This window comes from Hyperolius riggenbachi, chromosome 6, assembly GCF_040937935.1.
Source record: "Hyperolius riggenbachi isolate aHypRig1 chromosome 6, aHypRig1.pri, whole genome shotgun sequence".
Lineage (NCBI taxonomy): Eukaryota > Metazoa > Chordata > Amphibia > Anura > Hyperoliidae > Hyperolius > Hyperolius riggenbachi.
The window spans coordinates 374,790,430-374,812,989 of NC_090651.1; positions in this window are offsets into that span (position 1 = coordinate 374,790,430).

Consider the following 22,560-nt stretch of genomic DNA (forward strand, 5'->3'; position numbering starts at 1 on the left):
TACATACCCGGGCAACGCCGGGCAATCAGCTAGTATATATATATAGAACGTTTTGGCTTCTTGTAACCAGTGCGTCAACAATCTTCCAGCTTGCAAGTTAAAATAATCTTATAGGCTTTACAGCCTGGAATATGCTGAGATGTTACAGAGCAATATAATGTACTCTAACTTTACAGTTTACAATGAAATTTGCATAGAACATTAAAACTTAAAACATACACATGACAGCTTTTCCTGCATAAATAAAACCGCTAGAATTCTGACAGATAGAGATTCCAAATGTTATTTCTGAAGGGGGACATTTAAGGGCTAAGGGCCTCTCCAGTAGAAGTATTGGAAGACTTTTCTATCTTGGAAGGAGAAAAGACATTTTAAATATAATAATATAGCGACTATCCTAGAATTCCTTCAGGATGGGATGGATAAAGGAATGGCACTGAGTACGATGAAGTGGCAGCGTTGTCAGTGTTTCTGGATAGGAGACTAGCAACAGATCCATTGATTAGGAGATTCTTCAAATCAGTAGAAAGATCAAAACAGATTATTAAAAAATGATATCCAAAAGGGTATTTGTCTTTAGTTCTTAACACTCTGATGGAAGAGCCATTTGAACCATTATAAGAAGTTTCATTAAGGTATTTAACAATGAAAACTATATTTTTAGTTGCCATAACCTCGGCAAGAAGAATTGAGGAACTAGAAGCACTCAGTTCTGAGGAACGTTTTTGTTCAATTTTTGAAGACAAGGTGGTACTGAGGACGGTAGCAGAATTCCTACTGAATGTAGGAAAGAACGGTCAGGGCAGGTATATCCCTACATTGTCCACTGAGTAAACCTGCTGATGGCCGGGAAGCATGGAATGTATCGCTCTACAGTGGAGTTGGTGTCACCGCCTTAAATTGCATGCAGGCCTGCCACCTGCTTTTCTCAGTCCTCAGCAGAGTCCTCCTCTGCTGCTGTGCCCTCTACTACAACTGCACCACCAGAAGGAGCCGTGCCACCTGCTGTATAGTGGTTGCAACAAACAAGCTACATTTTAAAACAGGTAAAGTATATGCCAGTGCAGGTGGCTGCAACAAACATTTAAAAAAAAATACATTTTTGTATATAATGTATATGCCAGAGTTAACACCATTCTGGCCTCTGCTACAGCAGTTGCTACAATTAAAAAGAAAATAAAGTTTTGTATATAATGTATATGCCATGACAACATAATTCTAGCCTCTTCTACAATAGCTGGAAATAAAAAAAAAAAAAAATTGTATACAACACCATTGTTCTAGCCTCTGCTACAGTGGCTGCAACAATTCCCCCCCCCCCCCCAAAAAAAAAAAAACACATGCCATGACATCGTTCTGGCCTCTGCAACAAACATTTTTTTTTTTTGTGGAATGTAAACCCCATTCTGGCTTTGGCTACCGTGGCTGCATCAAACATGGTTTTCCAAACTAGTAATGTATATGCTAATGCAAACCTCATTCTTGCCTCTGCTACAGCGGCTGAAACAATTTTTTCTTTAATAAAATACATTTTTGTATGTAATGACATCATTCTGACCTCTGCTACAGCAGCTGTCACAAACATTATTTTAACCAAATTAAATAAAAAAATTTGTATAATGTATATGCTATGACAACATAGTTCTGACCTCTGCAATAATCAATTTTCTTCCAAAATAAAATTAAAAAAATTGTGTGTAATGTACATGCCAAAAGCCTTCTGGCCTTTGCTACAGCAGCTGCAAAAAAACAATGCAACCTTTTTTTTTCCAAAATAAATTTAATTTTTTTGCCAATGCCAACATCATTCAGGTCTCTCCTACAGTGGTTGCAACATTCTCTTTACAAAATAAATTACATTTTTATATGTAACGTATATGCTATGACATCGTCCTGGCCTCTGCTGCAGCGGCTGCCATGACATCATTCCAGCTTCTGGTATAGTGGCTTCAGCAAAGAAAACAAAAAAAAAAAAAAAAAACACATGTATGTAATGTATTTGCCATGCCAAAATAGTTCTGGCCTCTGCTGCAGTGGCCGCAACAAGCAATTTTTTTCAAAACCAGACAATAGTGTTCTGGCCTCTGCTGCGGCTTCAATTATTTATTTTTAGAAAAATAGATAAACTGAAACTCTTTGCGGTTGTTTGCGGTGCGGTGAACGCAGTATTTTGTCTGTCAGTGTGTACCGGGCCTAACCCTTACACTACCTGATCAACTTGTCCACACGCCGGTCGTTTTAAAGTGCTTTAATCCACAAAATGTAGAAATGTAATGTGATCTCTGCCCTTTAGAGATTAAAACACGACTGCGTCAACAACGAGGGACTTTTGACATCCCCCTCCAGCATGCCACCGTTCAGGTGTTAGGCTACTTTAAACAACTTGTCCATCACTTTTGTGGCCAGAAAAAGTCCCTATAGGTTTGGGAATGAGCCTACTCATTGAAGTCTATAGCGGTTAGCGAACGTTTCTGGCAGTCACCTTCGTGAACTGAAAATTTGATGTTCGTGACATCACCACTCTGCTAATGTGATACTGCGTACAGTGTGTCACAGGACTATTTTTTAGACAAATAATGATTGCTGTGAGAACAATTTGTATATGGCGCACATGGTTTCTGAGCCATAGGGCCAGGCTGGTACTTTTTAATATGCGGCTTAAAATACTACTCATTTTAAATGTAATTATGATTAACAAAAATTTGTACTTTTATGTATCTTGACTGCAGTCTTTGTATGTTTTTTTGCATACTTTTGCAGACAAAGATGAACAAAAGAGATAGAATATAAATATTGGCGAACCAGTTTAAAATTAGACAGACAACAACTATCCTATATAGTAAAACCGCAGTCGTCCCTGCGTCATCCAGTCCCTGTAGCATGGACTGCCGTTGGGACAGAAAGATGGAGCCAGGAAGCCGGGTGCGCGCATGCGCACTACCTAGCGGCGGCGTGAAAAGACCAAAAGCCCATTTTTAAAACGGGCTTAGGTCAACTAAGTTAGCATGATATAGTCAAGGAGTCTGGCCAACTAATTCTAACGGCAATTCAGAAGGCAAACAATTGGTCAAAAGATATCATCATATATGTCGCAGGAGTTTTGGATGTAATGAAACTAAACCTATATTCAGGTTTAGTTTCCCTCAGGTAAGCTTTTCTATTTCTTGGGTCCAATTGATCTTTTGAATGACATCTGCAATGGATGGTGGGGCAATCTTTTTCCAGTTAGAACATATTGCCAGTGTAGCAGCTATCAATATATACGAGTAAGCAGAAGGTTTTCATATTTAAGGATATCATGAGGGGATCTTCCTAATAATAGGATCAGGAGATCTTATTGACAAGGGAACATCGATAATTGCATAAGTGTTAGAATTTACCCTCAGAAAGGGACTAATACTGGACAATACCGAAACATGTTCCCACATCCCCTCCAGCAGAGGTGAAAAGATCAGTATGTACCACATATACAATATTTTGTATACATTTTCCTTTATTTGGACAGTGGACACAAGGATGAATGTTTTTTTTTTTTTTTTTTTTAATTGATTTTAAAGTCATGAAAAATTGTAACGTGAATACATTATCCGATATGACCAATTGTGACAACCTTATGGTCAAATGAACAACAGCGCAACATTCAGACAGTTTTATCCCAGGTACTGATAACAATAAACAGAATTAACAGAACCGGTAGGGGAAAGAGCAAAACAAACAAACAATGAAAAAGGGAAGGGAAAGGGATAAAATAACATTCCGGGGTTCAGCCCGTGCCAGCCAAGATGTTCTATGACTATGTAGGAATGGAGAAAGAAAGGTGATAGGGAGTGCCAGGGGAGAGTCGCAAGTGCATTTAACCACTTCACTCACCACTGAGGGGTTTTACCCCCTGAGCACCAGAGCAATTTTCACCTTTCAGCGCTCCTTCCATTCATTCGTCTATAACTTTATCATTACTTATCGCAATGAAATGAACTATATCTTGTTTTTTCCGCCACCAATTAGGCTTTCTTTAGGTGGGACATTATGCCAAGAATAATTTTTTTCTAAATGTGTTTTAATGGGAAAATAGGAAAAATGTGGGGAAAAAAATAATTATTTTTCAGTTTTCGGCCATTATAGTTTTTAAATAATGCATGCTACTGTAATTAAAACCCATGAAATGTATTTGCCCTTTTGTCCCGGTTATAAAACTGTTATAAAATTGTCCCTATCACAATGTTTGGCGCCAATATTTTATTTGGAAATAAAGGTGCATTTTTTTCAGTTTTGCGTCCATCCCTAATTACAAGCCCATAGTTTATTAAGTAACAGTGTTATACCCTCTTGACATAAATATTTAAAAAGTTCAGTCCCTAAGGTAACTATTTATGTATTTTTTTAATTGTAAATTTTTGAATTTTTTTTTTAATTACAAAAAAAAAAAAATGGGGAGTGTGGGAGGTAATGAGTTAATTTTTTGTGTAAAAATCATTTATTTGTATGTGAAAAATGTGTAGGGTGTAGTTTACTATTTGGCCACAAGATGGCCACAGTAACTTTGTTTTAATGCGACCTCCAAGCTTCCTTCCGGAAGCTTGGAGGAAGTATAAGGAGGCTGGACACGTGAGTTTTTTCTCACAATGATCGCGCTGCCCATAGGAGAGCAGCGGATCATTGTGGGGCTTAGATCAACGAACGGGAATGGATTTTCCCGTTCATTGATCTCCGGGCGAGCGGGCGGCGGCGTGTTTACTAGCGGCGGGCGGCGTGTTTGGGAGCGCGGGCAGCGTCGGGAACGCGGAAAGTACGGATTTCTCCGTTCCTGGGGGTTAAAGGATGGAAAAAGGGACGGAGAAATTCGTACGGGCGGGGGTTAAGTGGTTAAGGGTGGGAGGAGATCCAGGCTTCCCAGGGGGCCATATCTTATTAAATAGTGGTGTGGTTTCTCTGATAGTGGAGGTAATTTTCTCCATGAGAAATGTTAATTGTATTTTATTAATTGGCTCGGATATTGATGGGGAAATGACTTCCAGCTGTTCGCCAGAAGAGCTTTAGCAGCATTGCATATTTGACCTAAGAGTTTATTTTGTGCTTTATTGAGTTGAGGAAGGGGTTTGTGGAAAATGGCAGTCCAAGGTGCTAAGAGGAAACACAAGTTCCAGAAGCTGACCACATAGGGACAAGACCACCAAAAATGGGTTTGGTCTGAATTTGTTTGACAGCCCCTGTAGCATAGGCTGGAAGGTAGAAGTCCCCATCTGGCAAGCTGAACTGGAGTGCGGAACCAGTCATATAGAATTATGTAATTCCGTACTTTAGAGTATGCTTAGAAGAGCTAGCCATAGCGTTAAAAATTAACTTCCAGTGTTTTTCAGACTCAGAGGTGTTTAATCTCTCCTGCCATTTCACCATTGCCATGGATGGAGTAAGGATGAATGTTTTGCGTTATGCCATATGGATTCCCAATCTTCTGATGAGATGGTTGAAGTTACCTACTTTTTCATACAACCGTGGTTGGTTTGTAGAGAGTAGAATCTGGGTAGAAGGGAATACATCTGTGAAATAAGTCCTTTCTGATAACCCTGCTGTTCTTCAAATAGGGTCAGTTTTGGAGTATCTATTTGTAAACGACAACAGGATCTCAGGGAGGGACTGCATTCCCACCTCAGTTGTGAAATAAAAGGGAGCTTTTGAAGCTACAATACTATAGTCTTTAAATTTGCATGAGCCAGGTTTCTCCCAATCCTTGAGATTGAAAAAAAAAAAAAAACCATACCACCTTTACATTAAACTTTGGGAGAGGTCCGGGGAAAAAGTGGGGATTCCCTTAAAAAAGCTGACAAGACAGATGATGAGGCTTTCAATGTTACCTTGTTTAAGCAGTTGCTCTCCACGGGGTTAATTCATTAAACGTCCGGCAATATTACTGTTATTTCCGCATGCTTAAATACTGTGAGATAGGTTAGCCGCGGCACTCCAGTAGCCCGTATTACCGCAGTATCGGGTGCGCTAATAGGGTAGCTCATCTTGCAGTACTTGTGCATGGAGGTAACAATAATATTATTATTGCGCATGCAGGGTGATATCACCAAGGTTTAATGCATCAACCTCCAGATATCTTAAAGCGGAATAAAACCCTGACATAATATTCAAGAAAAAAATGTTTTCCTACTTTTTATGCGTACGTTAAAAAGGGGCGCTGGGAAAAAAGGGCGCCGGGTTTTTAACGATAAGCATGGATAACGTTTAAAAATGTATTGTACTGTATTTTGTTTAAAATTAATGTTTTTTTAAAGTTATAAATCATTAAATAATGTGCATTAAATCGGCAATTGTAAAAACGTTAATCTTTCGTTTAAATACTGAAACGTATAATAACGTTTAAAAAAAAAATTACTAAGTAACCCTCCCTGTACCTACCCCTAACCCCTAGACCCCCCTGTTGATGCCTAAACCTAAGACCCCCCCTGTTGGTGCCTAAGTAACCCTCCCTGTACCTACCCCTAACCCCTAGACCCCCCTGTTAGTGCCTAAACCTAAGACCCCCCTGTTGGTGCCTAAACCTAAGACCCCCCTGTTAGTGCCTAAACCTAAGACCCCCCTGTTGGTGCCTAAACCTAAGACCCCCTGTTGGTGCCTAAACCTAAGACCCCCCTTTTGGTGCCTAAACCTAAGACCCCCTGTTGGTGCCTAAACCTAAGACCCCCCTGTTGGTGGCTAAACCTAAGACCCCCCTGTTGGTGCCTAAACCTAAGACCCCCCTGTTAGTTTTTTCGTTTAAAAATAATGTTTTAAAAAAAATGTACTGTTTTTCGTTTAAAAATAATGTTTAAAAAAATATTGTACTGTTTTTCGTTTAAAAATAAAATTTAAAAATGTATAAATCATTAAATAATGTGTAATCATGAGAAACAGTAATAAAACATTAAGTCTCCGGGCGCCGCTTTTAAATCGTTATTTTTCTCCGGCGCCCTTTTTTCCTATCGGGCGCCCATTAAACGATATTTATTATAGGAGTGAATGGCGGCGCCCGATTTGTCCACTAGCCTCAGGCGCCCGAATTTACTGTTCCCACTTTTTACATACAGTTATCATATTTGCATTTGTGCATAAGTATTATTCATTTAGAAATTACGTTCCCAAAAGTAGTTTTTTGCTTTGAGAGCTGACTTTGCATTTTAATTTATAACTGGTTTTATTCATTATGTATTGCGGGCAGAAATGCTTTGAGTGTCTGCGTCCAGCAGCTTCTACCCAGAATGTGTCACATTCCTCACTTGATACAATTAAGTAAACACAAGATAACAATATCTCCACTTTGGATTTGTCCAGATTTCTCTGCACTGAACTTTTCAGCTCTGTGTGTTTGAATGCTGGTCTAGTAAAAAAAAAAATGCTGGTTGTATAATATGCTGTAAATAATTTTTTAGAGCAAAGAAGAAATGCTGGGTTTAATTCCACTTTAAGTAAAATGAAATAGAGGGCAAGAAGGCATGTCTCTGAAGCTTAAAGTGAAGCTGAAGCAGGAAAAAAAACGATTTAAGGGCCTCAATTCTGGTAGGGTTATCAAACAAATTACCTCATGTGAGGTAATCTACCTCATGAGGTAATGACATTTAGTAATTCTGGTAAGTTTAACTATTTGACATTCCTGGACGTGAAACTCACGTCCAGGAAGCCATGTGCGCTCCTGCGCGTCCACGCGGCCGATCGCGCGCGTGCACGCGCGCTCCCGGCCGGCGGTTTGTTAGCCAGTGAATCAGTGAATCGGGCAACGGTGCCCGATCACCGATTCCTCTCCCCCGCAGAAAAAGCGACAGCTTCTCTCGGAAGCTACGCTTTTTCTGCTTCCTATGTCGCTCTAAGCGTACGTGGTACGCTTAGAGTGACGTCACTGTAAACAACTCATGGCTGCCATCTTGTGGCCAAAAAGTAAACTACATCTAAATGTTAAATAAAAATACACATATATTTACAAAAAAAAATACAATTTCAATCCCACCCTCCCAAAAATACCCACATAAAATGTTTAATTAAAAAAAAAAAAAAACATTACAATTAAAAAAAAAAAAAAAACACAAATATTTACCTAAGGGTCTAAACTTTTTAAATATCTATGTAAAGATGAAATATTTCTTTTTTTTTTTTATTATAAGCTTGTAAATAGTGATGAATGCAAAACGGAAAAAATGCACTTTTATTTCCAAATAAAATATTGTCGCCATACATTGTGATAGGGACATAATTTAACCACTTTACCCCCGCGCGTACGTATTTCTCCGCCCCTTTTTCCATCCTTTAAAAACCAGGGACGGAGAAACACGTACTTTCCGCGTTCCCGACGCTGTCCGCGCTCCCGCTCGTAAACACGCCGCCCGCCGCTAGTAAAACCGCCGCCGCCCGCTCGCCCGGAGATCAATGAACGGGAAAATCCATTCCCGTTCGTTGATCTAAGCCCCACAATGACCCGCTGCTCTCCTATGGGCAGCGCGATCATTGTGAGAAGAAACTCACGTGTCCAGCCTCCTTATTCTTCCGGAAGGAGGCTTGGAGGTCGCAATAAAGCAAAAAGTTACTGTGGCCATCTTGTGGCCAAATAGTAAACTACACCCTACACATTTTTCACATACAAATAAATGACTTTTACACAAAAAATTAACTCATTACCTCCCACACTCCCCATTTTTTTTTTTTTTTTGTAATTAAAAAAGAATTCAAAAATTTACAATTAAAAAAAATACATAATTAGTTACCTTAGGGACTGAACTTTTTAAATATTTAAGTCAAGAGGGTATAACACTGTTACTTTATAAAATATGGGCTTGTAATTAGGGATGGACGCAAAACTGAAAAAAATGCACCTTTATTTCCAAATGAAATATTGGCGCCAAACATTGTGATAGGGACATAATTTAAACGTTTTTATAACCGGGACAAAAGGGCACATAAATTTCATGGGTTTTAATTACAGTAGCATGCATTATTTAAAAACTATAATGGCCGAAAACTGAAAAATAATTTTTTTTTCCCCACATTTTTCCTATTTTCCCATTAAAACACATTTAGAAAAAAATAATTCTTGGCATAATGTCCCACCTAAAGAAAGCCTAATTGGTGGCGGAAAAAACAAGATATAGTTCATTTCATTGCGATAAGTAATGATAAAGTTATAGACGAATGAATGGAAGGAGCGCTGAAAGGTGAAAATTGCTCTGGTGGTCAGGGGGTAAAACCCCTCAGTGGTGAAGTGCTTAAATGGTGTAATAAACGGGACAAATGGGCATATACAATACGTGGGTTTTAATTATGGAGGCATGTATTATTTTAAAACTATAATTGCCGAAAAGTGAGAAATAATGATTTGTTTCCGTTTTCTTCTTATTCTTCCTTTTAAAATGCATTTACAGTAAAGTGGCTCTTAGTAAAATGTACCCCCCAAAGAAAGCCTAATTGGTGGCGGAAAAAACAAGATATAGATCAGTTCATTGTGATAAGTAGTAATAAAGTTATAGGCTAATGAATGGGAGGTGAACATTGTTCGGATGCATAAAGCGAAAAACGACTGAATGCGAACTGGTTAAGGCCAGGAGGCCACTACTAAACGCTATCGCAATCGGTAGCGTTTTGTAAGCGATTTCATGAGCATTTTTGGTAGCGATTTTAAAAAGTGTAAGGTTTTGCCCGCGGTGTAGCGATTAGCAATTAGCGTTTTTAATTCTGATTGGTCCTTTCAATTTTTATTTTTTTTAGTGTGCAGTAACTTCAAAACCCTAACAAAATCGATGTGCAGGTTTTGATGAGCGATTATGCCAGCGTTTATATACTTTACATTGCAGAAACGCTAACGCTAAAAATGTTGCATGTCCTGCGTTTTGCGATTTGGTAATTGGCCCATCCATTAAAGGGACCCCGAGCAGTAAAAACAAACGAAATTGGAACTTACCTGGGGCTTTCTCCAGCCCACCGTAGGTCGGGAGGTTCCCCCGGCGTCGTCCTGGCTCCTCTCCTGGTCCCTCCGCCGCATACGACCCCCACTTCCTGATCGGTGACGCTGCGCGTCATCACGGCGGCCAGCGTTATGACGAAGAGAAAGCCCCAGGTATGTACCAATTGTATTTATTTTTACTGCTCAGTGTCCCTTTAACATTAGCTGAGCGTTTAGGGAAATCACTAACTGTTTGAATCACTCCCTAAACGCTCAGAAAATCACCAGTGGGTTTCAGCCATCACCAGTCATGTTTTACCTCATGAGGTAATTTGCATTCATTTTACAGAATATAGCTATTCTCATGGAAATTAGGGGGCATGTTTGCACATAATTTACTGATCAGTTTAAGACCTGCCTGTACCTGGAGGTAAAAAGTCAATTTGTATGCATTCTGCAGTTTTTAGAGGAGTTCCTATTGCTGTTTTAATGTCATTCCTATTCAGGCCGTGTAATAGAAAAAAATAGAAATAAAACTCCAAATATTTACTGGATTTTTTTTTTTATAAGGGATGCCTATAAAAATATACTTTTTTTAGGTTGCTACATAATAAAATACACCTTCCCCCCTCAGAAAACATCTTCCAAAGACTATTCTAACTTATGGAAGACGATTAAAGAATACCATTTACTGTATTTTTTAACTACAAGACTCCCTTTTTCTCCCCCCAAAGTGGGGGAAAAAGTCACTGCGACAGTCCAAATGCAGGGAGTTCCTGACTTGTGAATCCCTTGTATATTTCCTCTGGATAGTGTCCTCTAAACCTAGGTGCGTCTTATGATCGGAGCATCTTATAGTCCACAAAGTACGGTATTTACTGCATGCTTACCGCTGAAAAACCTCATGTTTGGAAATGGAGAAAATGCTATCAGAATGTAGGGAATGTAAGGAGGAAGTTACCTATAAAAAATATTTTACTCACATAGCTACCAGAATTGAGGTCAATGAATTGTATGTATATAGTACAGCTAAGAACATTAGTAGCAAGTAATATATTCTCATATTGTTTTCCAGTACAGGAAGAGTTAGGGAACTTCAGTTATCTATGCAGAAGAGCTTCTCTGAGCGCTCCGACCCAACTTGGGTCAGAGACAGTCCTGTTTTCTGAAGCACTAATACATCAAAGACAGTGAGAGAGCTTCAAATATGGTTTTACTTCAGGAAAAAGTTCAAAGGATCATTAGCTCTACTTTGTTTTACAGTTGAAAATAGTGTGGTTTGTTAACTGTAAATGAGGGCTGGTGCACCCTAGAGCGCTTCTGAGAACTTTCTAACCCCCTTAGCGGTAATCCCGAGTCAGGCTCGGGACTGAAATTAACATCTTATGGGGAGAAAAAAAAACACACACACACACACTTAGGCTATCATTCATAAAACCTAGTACAGTAAATTATTTGTGTGCGGGAAATCTCCGCATGCGGAAAAATGCCAAAATGTGAGGAATTCATAAAAAAATTTCTGTATGCGGCAGATGTGCGGTAGGAAAGCGGAAAGCTAGGGAATGTAATGCGGTAAGGGTGCGGTGTTGTCCCCGGCTTGCGCAAAAATACCGGCCACAGTATGAAATCAAGGTGCAAAATGGGTAGGAGTGGGAGTGACTAAGATGACGTTATGGCTGGTTTGGCGCCTCAAGTATCCGGAAGGGTATAAGAGGAAGTCGTCATTGCACATATCCGGAGCTGAAGAACTGGAAGTGTGGCGTCGTTCAGAAGAAGCACACAGCGTGGATACAGGCTAGGATGTCGGGAAAGCAGCGGAAGGCCTTTATGCAGTTGATGCAATCATGTGTGAGTCTCCTGCCTTCCTGGCTAGGAAAGGGAAGATGGTGTGAGTGAGCGAAGGTGTAGAGGATGATAGAGAGGACTGTGGTGCATACTGTTTAAGGTGGGAAAGGATATTTTCGGAGGCCAGAGGCATGTATATGTCAGTGTTGATTGTCCCTCTGAGCTGTGTTTTTCCGTGTGACGCAGGTTTTATTTTGTATATATATATATTTTTTTTTTTAACCTGTTTGTGATGTATGTGAAGTTTACTCCATGTTCTCAGTAGAGGTGTATTACAGTGTCTGCAGTGTACTGTACGGAAAGGTGTGTGTTTTTTTTTTTTCTTCTTCTGTGTTCTCGTTGTGAATGTGGCTCAGTGGCGTCTCTATAATTGGGCGCAGGAGGGCGGGGCGAGACGAGGCTGTAACAGCAGCGTGGACTTCCGTGCAGGTGACGTCGTGGAGGGTGGTGTCAAAAAGGCCAAGCCATATTTACTTAATATATACCTGGCTGGAACGCACGCAGTTACGCACGCTGCACGGAAGTCTGCGCTGCAGTTACAGCCTCGTCTCGTCCTCGGCACCCGGGCGCAGGCATAGAAGGTCGCGTGCTACCTGTGGCTAGTGTACGCAAATGCGGAAGTGATGTTGTTTCTGACTTCCGCATTTGAAGTAGACTGGCCGCAAGTAGCGTGCGTCCCTCTCGGTCTCTGGCTGCTTACTCTGAGCGGAGGTCTGCTAGGAAGCCACGGCGGCAGGGACGGCGGCGGCGTTGATAGGACTGGTGGCCCATGAACTGAGGTTTGTGTAATGGGCAGCACCCTTCCCCAGCATGCAAGCACCCTGGCACCCTTCCCCAGCAAGCAAGCACCCAGGCACCCTGCCCCAGCAAGGCAGCACCCTGCCCCAGCAAGGCAGCACCCTGCCCCAGCAATCAAGCACCCTGGCACCCTTACCCAGCAAGGAAGCACCCTTACCCAGCAAGGAAGCACCCTGCCCCAACAAGTAAAGTGATTGAAGTGTTTTCTTGCCAGGTTGGCCACATGATTGCATGTATTTTCAGGTCAAATCTTCCACATGATTGCATGTATTTTCAGGTCAAGTCTGCCAACATGATTTCATGTATTTTCCGGTCAAGTTTGCCGACATGATTGCATGTATTTTCTGGTCAAATCTGCCGACATGATTGCATGTATTTTGTGGTCCAATCTGCCGACATGATTGCATGTATTTTGTGGTCCAATCTGCCGACATGTTAGCATGTATTTTCTGGGCAAATCTGCCGACATGATTGCATGTATTTTGTGGTCCAATCTGCCGACATGTTAGCATGTATTTTCTGGGCAAATCTGGTCACATTACGTTTATTTTCTTGAGAAAACCTGAACAATTATGTGATTTTTCTGGGGAAAGGGTGATCAAAACTTGGGCCCACTGGCTTTGCGTTGCACTTTTAAAGGGAACCCGAGGTGAGAACAATATTGAGGCTGCCATATTTATCTCCTTTTAAGCAATACCAGTTTCCTGGCTGCCGTGCTGGTCCTCTGCCTCTTATTCTTTCAACCACAGACCCTGAACAAGCATGCAGCAGGGCAGGGGTTTCTGACAATATTGTCAGAACTGATATTGTCAGTTTCTGGTGTAATTCAGTTCACTACTGCAGCCAAATAGATCAACAGGGCTCCCTATTGTTTAAAAGGAAATAAACATGGCAGCCTCCATATCACTCTCATCCCAGGTTCACTTTAAATTACAGTTAGCTCCGCCCTCATCCGGTCATGGCCACACCTGTTTGTCGCCACAGGTTAAAGTCACACCCTTTTTTTGGGGGGGGGGGTGTCTGAATACCCAGCACCGGGTGTCAAATGCCCTAGGTACGCCACTGATGTGGCTGTGCTGTTTATCTCCCTCCGTGTGGATTGCAGGTGTGTGTGTGTGTGTGTGTGCGTGCGTGCGTGCGTGCGTGCGCGGTGTTTTTCCATCTACATGTTGTCTATGTACACATCTCTGTTGTGTTTGTGTGCCTTTCATTGATTTTTTTTGTTGGTTTTTTTGTCTTGCCTTTATCTGTGTTTTGTAGATGTTGCATTCTCCATTTGTCTCTTTCTCTCTCTGTCTCTTTCTCTCTGTGTCTCTCTCTCTCTCTCTCTCTCTTTTTCTGTCTCTGCATGCATGTGTGGCTATATTTTATCAGGTTGTCTTAATTTCTGTGCTGTTCTCAGTTATATGTTCCTGCCGTGTTTTCTCTCTGTGTATCACTGTCGGTCTGTCTTTCTATTCCTAAATGTATTTCCTCATGTTCTCCTTCCTATGTATGCTTTTTTTATCTCTGTATTTCACAATGGTTCTTAAAAGGTACAAAGTAAGGCTCTGTATTTTGTCCTTGTTTTCAATATGTAGATGATGTTTGTTTGTTTTTTTTACCCCTTTTTTTTTTTTTCTCTTTTGTAGGTGGAGAGTCCCATAGTTGAAGAACATATATATGGTAGTGATGACCTCTCAGACGTAAGTATATTTTTTTTGTGGTGTATGGTATTGTAACTCCTGTTAAGTGTATGTGTGTAATTTTGTGCTTATGTTTTGTGCTACATAGGAAGATCTCACGCAAATTCTGCGAAGTCAAGAAAAACTGCAGTTTCAAAAAGAGGACATCCAGGTTGAAATGGAGGTTATGGTAAGTCTGTTTTGTTGTAATGTATGTAAGCACGGTTAGCGTTGCACATAGGAAATGGAAATTACATCTCTCCACATCAACATTTAGGATCCTGATTTTATCTCACAATAATATGCGTGGTGTTTTTCCCCTATTTATATTCAGCAGCGATGCCCTGGGAGACATCTCAAGCTCACTCCACCTGAATTATCACAAATTCTTTCTGTTCTAAGAAAGCATACTTTTGTTTTTCTCCCCTATTTAACAATTACTCCAGTGAAATGGCTAAGAAGACTGTGACTGGTGGATTGCGATACTTATTGCACATGAACAAAAAATGATCCCTTATTTTCATGTTAAAGTAGGTTCATTTCACAGGAAAAGCATCTGTATACATAGAAATAGGTCAGCATTGTGTACAGTTTGGGTACAAACACATCCACCACTTTATCCTTATTAATGCACTATGAACTCTACTGTTGTGATCCTCACATTTGTTTAGGAGTGTTTTCCTCCCCTGTGACATTTCTTGCAACTTTTTCTGCTTTAAGCCAATAGTCTGGAATGTTAAAGTGAATGATTGTCATGCAGTTCATGCTTTCTGTTGTAATGACCTGCAGCCTGATGGCAGCCTTTGATAACACTGTACTTGCCATACTTGAGAAACGGTGAGGTAACTGGCCATGCAGGAACTGTCAGGTTGCGTAAGAGAACATAAAATTATTTGTAAAATGTCTGTTATTGCCCAAAACTATGTGACTTCTGCCATAATCCTTTGTATATCAATAAGGAGTGTAATTAAAATTTTGTTGGTGCCTACCCATTTGTCCTTACGGAAACTGTACCCAAATATAGTGGATGGGGTGTAGCCAGGCCGTAACTTTTGTATTGTTGCTTTCTAACTCCGTTCGGTGCCTGTGTTTCATGCTGCAAACTGTCCTGCTCAGTTGCAAGTACAGATATCTGGAATGGTAGCGGTTGGCAGGCATTGAATTTACCACCATCAGCAGCTAGTTCCAAAGAAACCATACAATAAATCACATCTGTACTTTATTGATTTTTGCCCTTCTTCCCATTATGGCCTTTATGCAGAAGATAAACGTTCATTCCTTTAGATAGGTCAGATAAGTTAATAGTGTAGAGTGAAAACATGAGTTCTTAAAGAGTAACTGTCAGGCTGCAAAAGCTAATTTAAACCTCTATTCTCCTGTGTTAAACGGTTTAGAAGGAAGCCAAAAAGGCAATACTGAAGTTAAAAATCTCTCTTACTTTTAATGTGTGCTTATCAGCAAAGCTGTTAGACCCAAGCTCTCAAAAGGACGAAAGGCCACATACCATACTGCAAAGCATTCTGGGGCTGCTTGGGTCCTCCCCTCGGCTGCTAGTGAGAAAGTACAGGCTTGTGTTACAACAGCGTAGCAGTGAAAAATCTCCGGGCTAGGGTATACTGCATGAGTCCGCTATTGTTCCTAGCCACATGGCTAATCAATATGCACTGCACAGTAGTGTTTTCCATTACGGATCTTTTGTGTGAGTGGAATCATCAGGAAGCAGGCAGGACATGACGACACATTTGGCTTCATAGGAGACAAATACTATATAAAAATTCTGTGAAATCCAAACGTGGACAGTGAAATGCATATGTAATGTAAGTACAGACAATGTTTAGCTACTGATATATGTGTTTTTTCTCTGAGACCCTATACCTAACAGCTCCTCTTTAAGGTGCGCAGACAGCAAAGTCGTGATCAGTGATTTATAATAACTTTAGTAGTTAAGTATGTTATGATTTTACCTGTATTAGTAAGAATTAACATTTGTTTAATTTTTTTAGGATTTATGCCTGAAGCATCATGACAAGCGAAATAATTTGGAGAAGCCAATGGGAAACGCGACAAATATGCAAGTGACAAAAAAAGTAAGTGTATATTGTGATAGTGGAGTATGTTGAAATACAGACTTGTCACTACAGTGTTGTAGGTACTAGTCCATTAATACAGCTATTATTCCAATTAGCTAAGTTAACGGCAATATTTCTCAAAAGACAAAAACTAGTTATGGAGGGACTGATTACATCACAAACTAAGGATAACATTTACTTTAGGAGTACATAAGGATGGGGGATGCAGTAGTGTGCCGAGTGGTTGATAAGGGTAGCAAGGCTGCATTGAAAAAAACGAAGAGATACAAGCACTGCTCTTCATGTGTTGTTGAGTCTGTTTCTTCAGTGGTTAATGAGTACATGCGTGTACCTATGCACATGCGTATTACCTATTGTTAACCTAGTTTCCTATGTGAAATAGTTACTGTCCCTGTTATCACCAAAACTGCAGCCAAAATTTACCATGTTTGGTCGCACACAAGTTTACTGCTTTCTAATCCTTCCTTCAGTTGTGCTACATGTATGCACAAATGGCTAAAGTATCACATGTGTGTATGTTAATATTGCTGTAATCTTCTTACTGTCAATCAAAAATGCATGTATTGCTCTTTATATGTAGGTTACTGTAATGCCTTCCAAAGGAGAATGTCTTCATCTGCAAAAGTAGTTTTTAACCCTCCTGGCGGTATAAAAAATTCCGCCAGGAGGCAGCGCAGCAGTTTTTTTTTTCTTATATCATGTAGGGCTCGCTACATGATAGCCGCTGCTCAGCGGCATCCCCCCGCCCGCTTCAATCAGGAAATCCCGTTCAAAGAACGGTATTTCCTGGAGGGCTTCGGGACGTCATTGGGAGTCCCGATCCACCCCTCAGCGCTGCCTGGCACTGATTGGCCAGGCAGCGCACGGGGTCTGGGGGGGGGGGCGCGGCACGACGGATAGCGGCGATCGAGCGCAGGGCGGCGGCGATTGGTGTGCTGACGCAGCTTAGCAAAGTGCTAGCTGCGTGCAGCAAAAAAAAAAAATTAAACAAATCGGCCCAGCAGGGCCGGAGAAAACCTCCTGCGCGGCTTACCCCTTTACCGCCAAGGAGGTTAAATGACAAGGAAAACAGAGACAGAAAGTTGTTGCTAAGAGTGATGCAAAGGCACAAAACAGGAAAGGAAAGAAGCAAGAGGAAAAGGTAGGTGTACATTGCAAATGAATCTGTCACTAAAAATTGACTGTCGACATAGGATTTGGAATTATTTGCATTTGAGCAAAATTAACAGCATCACATAGGACATAAAAAGCCAGCCTCAGATTCCCCTAACAGCCAAGCTTTGAGAAAGGGGGGCGTTCCCTCCGAAACGTCAGCGTAGGCTGTTCCTGTGACGTCACTATCAGAGGGGAACTGGGTGAGCTGGAGCCGCGCGGCTGCTATTATTACATCTGATCACGGAAGTCCGTCTAGCTGCTTGCCGCTGCCACCCCAACACTTACATCATCTATAGGGGAGCCGGGCACGCTTGCCCGACGTGACACCTCCGTCCAGTCTCTCTCACTGTGCCGCCGGCCGGGGCCAGTGAGATCGAGCGGCTCCTTGAAGATTCAGCTCTCTGCATCAATACAAGCCAAGTCAAGCCAGCACAATACGGGTGAGATTGCTTCAGTTTCTACGCATGCATATCTGAGCAACACAACTGCTTAAACAAAAGGAACTATACGCTACTCCAACCAGGAGTTTACAATTCCAAACCTTCATTAACACGGAGGAAGCATTCTTGTCTTTACTAAGAGGTTCCCTGCCACTCGAACCACAATAGACCCGCAGAGGGTTTTCTTCTTACGAGGTCACTATCTTGGACTCCCCTAGCTCCAGTTTATCCTCTGTTCAGGATTATCAGGCCATTTAGTTACACCTAGTATATGTACATATACTGCATAAGGGGGTGCTATTATCTGTTATAGCACTTTTTATGCAATTCCATGCTCATTGCATTTTTAAGAAGTCAGACATAGATTATTAACTTCAGGTTGTTCTTATCCAATAAAGTTATTTTATTTTACCAGGATTTCCTAAACAGCAGCGCTTTCTGTGATTTTTACTTTACAGTTATATTATGCCCAAGCATACAACTACACCTGGACTACCTAATAAAAATTGTATTGCTATTGACCATTTCCGGCTAACATAATCTTGTGTTGCATTGTAGCCTGTCTAGCAGGACTGTGTAGAACTACTTTTTAAAAAGACAATGGTCATCTCCATTATACAATCTGCCTACCTTCTTACAGGATTGGAAAGCACAGTCAGGAGGGCCAGTACTGTACACTCTTAAAAGTAATATATCTGTCTCAGCGACAGTACTTTTCTTCAATTTGAAGGGTCAATTGGTCAGTTGGTTGCAAACTGTGGGCAAGGTTCTTAAGTGTATTGTAAGTGAACAGTTAGCGTTGGTTAGTAGCCTTGTTCTCCTACTGATAAACTGAGTGCAATGTTAGTCTGAATTGTCTCTGCATCGTATTAACTTAATTTTATGTTTACATTTCTACCAAACGTTTATTTGTAGGCTAACACACAAGATGTGTGGTATGGGTCTGAAGAATTCGAGTCGAAGAAATATGGAGGGTTTAAAAAACCTGCAAAACAAAGAGACCATCGCTTTCACAAGAAAGCAGGGGTCAGAAGAGAAAACAAACCAAAGCCTTGCAAAATTCTTCGCATGCTGCTGATGAAATTGAAGGTTCCTCCGAATGCTCACATGAAACTGGGAAAATGAATAATAAAGCTGTTCAGGAACGTAATGAACGATTTACAGAACGTGAGAACCAAGCCCTGATAGAAAACCTGGTACCCCATTTCGACAAATTACAAGGACATCTGCTACCAAGCACAGACAGTGAATGGAAACAAATAAGATGGAATGAAATTACTGAGGTCATCAACAGTGTTGGAGAGCATAAACGTTCCACGTCTCATGTAAAGAAACGTCTGCAGGACATTAAAAGAGATGTGCGGAAGAAGATGTCCCGACGACGTAAAAGAAAAGTAAGGAACAAGTAACGATGCAGTTGTAAGTGTACTTGTGTACAAACGTAGTTGAAAATTTAGATCCCTAAATTGTGTGTGTTGCTTTTCTATCACCTTTCTAGGAAAAAAAAACTGGAAATAATGGTAGAACCATCTACTTCAAACCATATGAAGAGTTGCTAAGACAGTACATCGATGACGAATCCGTTGTTGGCATAGAGGATGCTGATGATACCTTTGACCGACCACCTAGTAAGTATGACATTTGGAACTCTTGCAAGTCTGCCTCATTCAACTTCTTCCCAGTCTTGATATAACTCTATTTTGTAACCGTTCACTTCTCTCTTCCAGACAAATATTTCTATCTTACTCTTCTTTTATCTCTCTCTCTAACTTTGTCTTTTTACCTCACGCTCTCTTTCTCTTTTATTCTCTCTTTATATCTCTATCTTTCTTTCACTCATTTCTATCTAGATTTTTCAATCAGTCTCTGCCTTTGTCTGTCTTTCTCTCTGTTTCACATTTTCACTCACTCTATGGCCCATATGCAATTCACCTTTTCACCTGCGTTTTCTCCTAGGAGATAATTTTTCATTTTCAATTTAAAATAACTTCACAGCACTTTTCAACTACAAAAGTACCAAAAAAGTAGGTGAAAAAGTACTGTCAAAATTATTTTGAGTATTTTCTTGGTTTCCGGTGGCTTAAAATGCATTTTATTGACAAATTTAAAAATATCACCTAGGAGAAAACTCAGGAGAAAAAGTTAATTGCATATGGGCCTGTGTCTCTCACACACAAACACTGTGTGTGTGTGTGTGTGTGTGTGTGTGTGTGTGTGTGTGTGTGTGTGTGTGTGTGTGTGTGTGTGTGTGTGTGTGTGTGTGTGTGTGTGTGTGTGTGTGTGTGTGTGTGTGTGTGTGTGTGTGTGTGTGTGTGTGTGTGTGTGTGTGTGTGTCTCTCACAAACACTTGCCCTCTCTGTGTCTGTCTCTCTCTTTCTCTCTTTCTTTCTCTCTCTTTCTCTCGCTCTCTTTTATATTTTGATGTTTACTCTAACTTTTTGGTTTGTCTCTCTCTTTCTGTTTTTCTTTCTCTGACACACATACATAGACTCTCTCTTTCTGTTGCTTGTCTGTTGGGAGGGCCTGCAGCTTAATTGTTACATAGGGCACACTTGTTACTGGAAGTGTGTGTGGTTACGTTGGGAGGTGATTGGAGGAAGGGTAATTAGCCAGTTCAGGGGCAGAGGAGCGATATTTGCCTGCAACAAAGGGCCTGTAATGAAGGTTTTTGGTCAGGGGGTGTGTGTGTGTGTGTGTGTATGTGTGTATGTGTGTATGTGTGTGTGTGTGTGTGTGTGTGTGTGTGTGTGTGTGTGTGTGTGTGTGTGTGTGTGTGTGTGTGTGTGTGTGTGTGTGTGTGTGTGTGTGTGTGTGTGTGTGTGTGTGTGTGTGTGTGTGTGTGTGTGTGTGTGTGTGTGTGTGTGTGTGTGTGTGTGTGTGTGTGTGTGTGTGTGTGTGTGTGTGTGTGTGTGTGTGTGTGTGTGTGTGTGTGTGTGTGTAGTGTGTGTGTGTGTAGTGTGTGTGTGTAGTGTGTGTGTAGTGTGTGTGTGTAGTGTGTGTGTGTAGTGTGTGTAAACCCTCTTCCCTAATGGTATTATGAGTGCTCAATACTTTCAACGATAATATGTGTTTCTCAACATCCTTCAGTGTGCAGGCAATATTAGTTGGGCTACTTTAAAATTTGTGATGAAGCGTTCTTATGTTACCATTTGTACATGGTACTGTTTAGGAACAGAAATATTTATGTGGCTGCTTGCTTCTTACAATACTACTCTTTTTTTTCCATGTAGTAGCAACTCTTCTACCCAATCTGTTCTCTTGCCAGGAATGTAGACAGTTTGATATAAGTTTGTCAGAATCTCATATTAATGCAGAGAACTGATCATCCCCCTTGCCCAAATCGTATACAAATGTTAAATGGTTTGCAGATTAATTGAGAGAATGTCAAGATTAGTGAGTATGAATAGAAACAGAATTCGATTTTTGGAAGCGAGCTGTTTATTTCTACAAGGTTAAGAGTGAGATAGTATTGAAGAGATGTTCACATGTTATGCAGTATAGTTGTGTTAGTAAGATAAACCGTCTAAGGTCAAGATATACACTGCTTAAGCTAAGTCTATTTTATACGCAAGATGTTAATCACAGTGTTCACACATAGCTAATAAACTGATCAATAATATACGCTTTATTTCAGATTGTATAAAAACAGTTAGGCCATGAGCCTTGTGTCGGCCATTACCTCTTATAACCATAGGGGGCATCTCTTGTGCCTGCTACTACCACTAATAACCACAAGGGGCCTCTATAGAACTCTATCTAAAAATAAAAATGAAATCATACCTGTATTTATAGAGATGTTATAAACAATTAAGTCATAGTTTGGAAATTCCCTTATATCATTTCTTGGGAGAAATTCTCCATAAAAAGAGAGTTTTCAGGCTGTATATTTATTCATTGCCTGATGCCCTAGCTGATTGAAACATCCTAGGCCGACGTTTATCCTTCTCACAGACGTGATTCTGAAACCCAAGAGAGGTAATATGCAATTATTCTTGGTGAATTCTTTGACAACTAGTCTATATAAAAGTTAAGACTTGTCTTTTTAAACTTTAGCAGTTTTTTGAGTTTTGGATAACTTTTTTCTATGCTATAAGTTTTACTATTCAAACACAATTGCAAGCTCAGAAGCAATTAACAAGCTTGAAGGATTAAGATATATCTACTTTAAGTTCTTCATATAAGAATAGAACTTCATATAATCATTTTTAAGGATAAAGCTATATTGTGTGTACCATACACTGTACAATACAGAGACAACAATTATAGATGAAGGGTAAAAGCTACAGCAGAATATTTGCTATATTGAAATGGACTCTTTTAACTAAAGGAACTTTGAAAATGTATTTTTGGATGAAAATGTATTTTTTTTGATAATTGACAACAACTGGAGAGATGTATATTCCTGTATATAAGCTTTATCAATTTTTTAATAACAAGATAATTTTATAAAATTCAACAGCTGAGTGTTGCGTATTTCTTTCAGAGGTAAAACTGTTAACCTATAAATATTCTGTTTATAGTGAGCACGCACCCACTTCTGTCTAATTTTGGTTATGACGCTTTAAAGGCTGGTCCTTTACTGAGTTGGTAATCATTTTAAGCAGATATCGATCAGATATTTGACAAGTTGACAGCTACACGTATACATGGTACTAAATTGG